Source organism: Cibotium barometz, chromosome 9 (genome assembly GCF_041138505.1).
Source record: "Cibotium barometz isolate CiBa-2024 chromosome 9, ASM4113850v1, whole genome shotgun sequence".
NCBI classification, from domain to species: Eukaryota; Viridiplantae; Streptophyta; class Polypodiopsida; order Cyatheales; family Cibotiaceae; genus Cibotium; species Cibotium barometz.
In genome coordinates this window covers 43,686,520-43,694,019 of record NC_141054.1, presented here as the reverse complement: position 1 = coordinate 43,694,019, position 7,500 = coordinate 43,686,520, and positions in this window count along the sequence as shown.

Sequence of the window (7,500 nt, the reverse complement as noted above, 5' to 3'; positions counted from 1 at the left end):
TTTCCTCATAATCAATGCCATATGTCTGTGCATATCCTTTGTCTACCAATCTAGCCTTGTACCTACTTATGCTTCTATCACTATTATGTTTTACTTTGTACACCCACTTGCATCCAATGGCTTTCTTGCCTTCAGGCAATTGCACTAAATCCCAAGTCTCATTTCCATATAGTGCATCCATCTCCTCATCCTCCATAGCTTTCTCCCAACACACATTTCCAACAGCCTCATCAATGCATGTGGGCTCTACAACTTGCACAACTTTTGCTATGTATGCATAGTGATGTGCCACATAACCATCATAGGTAAACCTCTGCACATGATTCTTCACTCTCCGAGATCTTCGTAGCTTTGCATTCATGGCTGCCATAGCTTCTTTACACCAGGTGTTTTCATAGCTGGTATCCCAAGATCCTCATCAAGGCTCATCTCTAAGCCACTAGACTCTCTATCAACATGAGAATTCCTTGTAGAAATGTCAAGCATACTAAGGGGCTCAACCACTTTCTCTTTGCCTTTATGTGATGTACAATCACATTTGTAGGACTGGTATTATGACGCAGCCTGCCACTCCATGGTCTAGCAACTGAACCACTAGATGAGGACTCTCCTGGTCCACTCAAAGCCTGTGATTGCTGACTTGCATTCTGTGCAACCACATTTCATCTCACATCAGCCCCAACAGCTTCTTTTTCACAGCAGCATACCAGCTGCTCATCTCATAAAAAACAACATCCCTGCTTACCCTCAACTCACGTGTAGCAGGGTTATAACACCTGTATCCCTTTTGCTCAAGGGGATACCCAATAAACACACATTTTTCAGCTGTTGGATCCAGCTTAGTTCTCAGCTCATCTGGCACATGCACATATGCAATGCATCCACAGATGAGACAAATCAGGTTTTCTGCCCCAGTAAACCTCTCCTCTAGAGTTACATCATGTATGGCTGCAGTTGGAGTTTTGTTCATGATGTAAATTACTATAGATATAGCCTCAGTCCAATAGCTATGCGGCATATTCTTCTCTCCCATCAATGCTCATGTAATCTCAGCAATGTGCATGTTTTTTCACTCAGTAACTCCATTTTGCTACGGAGTGTATCTGCATGTAAACTGTCTTTGAATACCATTCTTCTTCAAAAATTCAGAGAACTCATTGGAGAAGTACTCTCCCCCTCCATCTGACCTTAGGCACTTTACATATTTCCCTGTTTGCTTTTCAACCATAACTCTGAAATTCTGAAAATGAGTGACCTCACCCTTCTACTTCATGAAGTATACCCACACTTTCCTTTTGTGGTGGTCATCAATAAATGTCACATAATACCTGTAGCCTCCCATAGACATGGTCTTCAGGACCCCATACATCTGAATGCACAACATCTAGTGCATTTCTGCTCACATTTCTGTCACGTGGAAATACATGCTTTGTTTGCTTTCCAAATTGGCATGCTTCACATATTTTCTGTATACCTTCAACTTTAAACTTTGGCAGCCCTGTCACAATTCCTTTAGTCTGCATAGACTTCATTCTCTGCACATTCACATGTCCAATTCTTTTATGCCAAATGTCTGTGTTTGCAACAATTCTTGAACCATTTACACTCACTTCAGGCATGTTTACATTGAATGTAAACATTCTGCCCTCACTCTGTTGCCTTTTGCGACCAACCTGTCTTTAAAGTCTTCAACATAACAACCATCAGGGTTAAACTAAGCCTGCAAACCCTACTCAATCATCTGGCCAACTGAAACCAGATTCTTTGTTATGTTCGGAACATGAAGTACATCTGCAAGGTACTTCACTTTGCCATCTTGCATAGACAATGGCACATCTCCAACATGGGCAATTGGATGAGTAGTGTCATCCCCTGTTTCCACAAAACCTGGTCTTTCAAGGTTTTTCATCTCCTTGAACCACTCCCCATGACTTGTCATGTGGTTCGAAGCACCTGAATCAACGTACCATACATCATCTTTATGTGTTGCTTCAACATTTTCAGACATGGCATTAACGACATGGTGCATAACAAACAACCTTTCATTATCCTCATTGTTTCTGCTCGAGGATGCATAATTGTTTTGCTGCAATTTTCCATTTTGCATGTCAGCCTGCTTCTTATAACAATCTGCGTGCACATGTCCAGGCTTACCACAATAAAAGCATCCACGTGTATCATTATACTGCCTTTGCCAATTTCCACGACCTCTTTGACTCCCCTGCCTCTGAATTAGCCTCTTCCACCTGTGTGTTGTTGTTGTTGTGAATTCTGGGACTGTTGTTGTTGCTGCTGCTAGCCATAATTCTGATTACCTATTCAACCACCTCCTTTGCCGCGTCCACGGCCTCCTCTACCTCGTCCTCTTCCTGAACTTGTGTAGAAGTCATGTTGCTCTGAATTGTTTTTGTTTTGTGAAGGCTGTTGGTCTTCACCCAAGCTCTTCTCTTTTATAATCAACATAGACACAAAATCTGTGAAATTGGGAATGTTTTCCCGAGTCTGAGTAGACGTCTTGAACGCCTTGTATTGTGGCCCGAGACCATGTAGACAGACTTCCACCTTATCATCATCATCTACTAAAACGCCAATAGATGCAAGGGATTCCACAATACCCTTGATCTTCAATGCATAGTCATTCACAGACATACTCTTTTTCTCCACAGTATGAAGTTCATTCTTCAACCATATCTTCGTGCCTTGGTATTCGTTTCATAGAGTTTTACCAATGTGTCCCACGCCTCCTTGGGAGACTTGGCATCCTATATGTGCCCAATCATGGTGTCCTATATGTGCCCAATCATGGTGTCCTGTATACTGATAGAGAGCCAATACGTAACTTTTTTGGCTCCTTGGTTCCAATCCTTGAACTCTTTCACATCTGCAGCAGTCGAATTGATCTCCGGTATCTCCGGTGCCTCTTCATGCTCACCTTCTATGTAGTCCCAGTAGTAACCCTTTCCCATCAGGAAATTTGTCAACCTGAACCTCCAAGCATGGAAGTTGTATTTATCAAGCTTCTCAGCAACAATCTGGTTTATGCCATCATTTGACATCTTGCCAGACACACAAATTTACCAGAAAGAGCACTCTGGTTTTGTCTTGCATAAATTGTTGTATTTTCTGTAGCAGTACTGTATTACACTCAAATACAACTAGTGACCTCAATGTGCATACATACACCCAATGGCAACTGTTGACCTCCTTGCAGCACACACAATGTCTGCACAACCAATCTGTCTTCCCGCAGTTGTTAAAATAGAGTTCTGCAGAGAATCGATGACTTACCCGCGCAGTGCTTGAAATCGCCTGCTTTCCAAAAAACGGAGGTCCTAACGTGCCCGAAACGCGTTTTCGGCTTGAAAAATTCTATCCGCCAATAAGACATTATAGTTGCCCTATAGCTTTACTCCCGTGTGAAGAAATCTCCTCAATCAGAGATCGTTTGCCGGTGCCTCCCAGAGAGCTCCTGACAAGGGTGTAGTCACCAACACAAATAGGGAAGAGTAAATGAAGCTCTTACCCTCGTACCGCTTCCTATGCTTCTCTTGCTTGTAGCTCAGCCCTTAGCCTAAACCAGGCTCTGATACCATGAAAAGATGCAGGGGGGAAGAGGGCTTGAGCTCTTGCAAAGCACACACACACTCACAAAACCCTAAAAGAGAACACACAAGGTGAGAGGCTGAAAATCTTCTTCTACTTTCCACAACACTCAACACACCATATACAAAGATAAGAGTACACAACACTATATGAAAAGGTACTCAACCAAATACATACTAGGGTTCTCTATAGTGTGAACCCAACTAATGACCTGGCACTATAACTATGCCAAAGTCTTTAGAATGGCTGTCACACAGCCTGTCATCAAGTTTGAAAACTGAAGAATACTAAAGAACAAAATGCTCCAGAGATAATTCAAGTCAGCCTGGACCTACATTAGAAGATGAGCACTAGCTGCTGGGGATAATCTTGCTGCTGATTTTTTGCTTTTCGAAGCTGCTCACATGCTGAGAAGAGCTTGAACAGACAAAGGATCAAGCTCGACAATGTCTTGAAACAGCACATGCCTCGCAAATTGGCTTGAAACTTAATGGCTATGCTGCTCCGCATGTTACGTGCACACATCATACCATGCTAATCCCAATCTAATCCTTCATTAAGGCAGTAATTTAAGCATCCATTTAGGGCTTTATCATCCGGTCAAGCAGTAGGTTGTGAGCATATATTAGCATTGGCCGCATATCACCCATGATCTCACCAACCATGCCAGTGGTGTAAGTGTGGGGCCTATCCCCCAGGTGGGTCATCAGTGTACCGCCTCACTAGATGAGCTCAATATCTCAACAAATATATATATATGTATGTATGTGTGAGATCCCTGTCCCCACCATGCGACGGATTCGGGTACTAGCAATGGAAGTAGCACTTCATGCGCAGGGCAGGGGTCTCACACTCGGGGCCTCGCCCACGGATATCCGGACAAGAGACTAATCCGTCGGTTTATCCAAAACCGAAACCGGAAAAAACTTCCTTTACCCGGAAAGCACGGGCGATTCCACCAGGATAACTCTTTACTCTAATGTAGTCAAGATCATTACTGATCAAACTGATCCGACTGTACCTCTAACGGTACTTGGTCAGATCAAGGAAGAAACTTGCACTTGGATCATTGGGATCAACGCTTTTTTCCCCATCAATTCCTATCCATAGAACAATTACTATCCGAGATTTACTTCATCTATCGTAATAATAGAATTTAAATCTCGATTTACGGATCCATCAGTCCAGCCTAACCCCATCCAGTCCCATGGGTTAGCCAACCTCCCAACCACTGTAGTGATGGGATCCAATTAGGAATTTGGTTAAGTTTTGTCCCGGGTACCAAGGAAAAGAGTTCCAAGGCCCCCTAGCCGGAAGTTCATGCAAACATAAAACTAGTCACACCACTTACACACCCAATATGAAATTACCTTTTTCTTAGCATCAGCTAACTTTAAAACAATCCTTTAATGAAACCATTATGTCACTGATGACAATCCTCAGTCTCTGGTTGAATCCTTATTTCCAGTCATTCATTCATCGGTATACTTATGGCATCATTGGCAACCAGAACGCTCACCACCTGTTCGCTCAGGGGCCCTTTCCATAGTTCCTAGCTCATAGTAACCGACAATATATTCATATAATAGAATGAAATCTCCGTGGAAGATCAGCAAGATCAACCCATAGATCCATATAAAAGAGCCATGGACTCATCCGTTGAGGACCAGCAAGGTCAATCAACCAGATCCATGCCCGATTTCAGAAAACAACTCTTACTCCTTGTTCTAATATCTTCCACGACGCACGTGTGGGTATCTTCGGCGACCCAGAGCCCGAGCACCGTATGGTCAGCACCCTGACCTCGGCCGACCTTGCTACGCGAGACGTCCTCCATTGACTCTCCGTCAGCAATTGCAACTTTATCAGTTAGGTCTCCATGACCTTAATCCACAAGACGGTCAAAATGCTTTCCCAGCATTCTTGACATAAAACAGTCATTTACAAACAGTCATAAAATACAGTTTCTATATTGAACTCTCGTTTTTCTACATTATCCCTCCACAATCCACTTTATTTAATCCACATTCCATTCAATGTGTATTCATTTTCATCCATTTACTCATATCGACGACACATTATTTTCCATACAAATTCACGTTCATTATTCTGCATACACTTCCATGCATACATCCATTTTCACATCCTCATTCATACATCCACATCCACATACATAACCATACATCCACATCTCCATGCATACATCCACATCCATAATCACATTCACATCCATACATCTACATCTACATGTATACATCCGTTTTCACATTCTTACATCCACATACATTCATCCATTTCTACATTTCCATTCATATAGCCTCATATGCCTTCACATCTATTCTTTTACATCACATCCATTCTCGCCCTATCACAACCCATATACATCTTATCTCATCTCATACACTTCTTATCTCATCCCATACACATCTTATCACATCTTAACTCATCTTATCACATCCTAACTCATCTCATATGCATCTTGTCTCATCACATACACTTCTTACCTCATCCCATACACATCTTATCACATCTTAACTCATCTTATCACATCCTAACTCATCCCATAGGTCTCTTATCACATCTTAACTCATCTTATCACATCCTAACTCATCCCATAGGTCTCTTATCACATCTTAACTCATCTTATCACATCCTAACTCATCTTATCACATCATAACTCTTCTCATATACATCTTACCACATCTTATCACATCTCATACATCTCTTATCGCATCCTATCCCTTCCCATATCTATTTATAGAATATAAGGGAATTCTTATATTTGATATAAAATTTCTTTACGCATCTAATTATTCATAAATTTCATTTAAGGATACTAACACTTTCGAAATAAAAATCAATCTTTTATGCATCTTCCTATGCATAAATTCATTTTAAATGAGAATGACACTTTGAATTAAAATTCAATATTTTATGCATCTTCCTATGCATAAATTCATTTTAGATGAGAATGACACTTTTGAATTAAAATCAATCTTTTATGCATCTTCTTATGCATAAATTCAATTTAGATGAGAATGACACTTTTGAATTTAAATCAATCTTTTATGTATCTTCTTATGCATAAATTCAATTTAGATGAGAATGACACTTTTGAATTCAAATCAATCTTTTATGCATCTTCTTATGCATAAATTCAATTTAGTAGGAATTACACTTTTAGAATAAAAGAATTTCTCTTATGCATCTAATTTATGCATAAAATCTATTTATGATGAAAATCACACTTTTAGTATAAAAATATCTTTTATGCATAACTCTATGCATGAAATCCAATTATGATAAAAGTAACATTTTTACAATATAATAATCATCTTTTATGCATACCTCTATGCAAGAATTTTAAATGTGATAAAAGTAACACTTTTACAATAAAATAATTATTTAAAAAAAATATTTTTATAATAAAATAATCATTTTTTTTCATATCCCTATGCATGAAATTCAACATGCTAAAAGTAACACTTTTGATATAAAAATGTTTCCATTATGCATACTTCTATGCATGAAAATAAAAATGATAAAAGTAACACTTTTGTTATAAAAATTTATCCATTATGCATACTTCTATGCATGAAAATAAAAATGATAAAAGTAACACTTTTGATATAAAAATTTATCCATTATGCATACTTCTATGCATGTAAATAAAAATGATAAAAGTAACACTTTTGATATAAAAATTTATCCATTATGCATACTTCTATGCATGTAAATAAAAATGATAAAAGTAACACTTTTGATATAAAAATTTATCCATTATGCATACTTCTATGCATGAAAATAAAAATGATAAAAGTAACACTTTTGATATAAAAACTTATCCTTTATGCATAATATAAAAATTCAATTTCTTCATGATTATAATGAAATTCT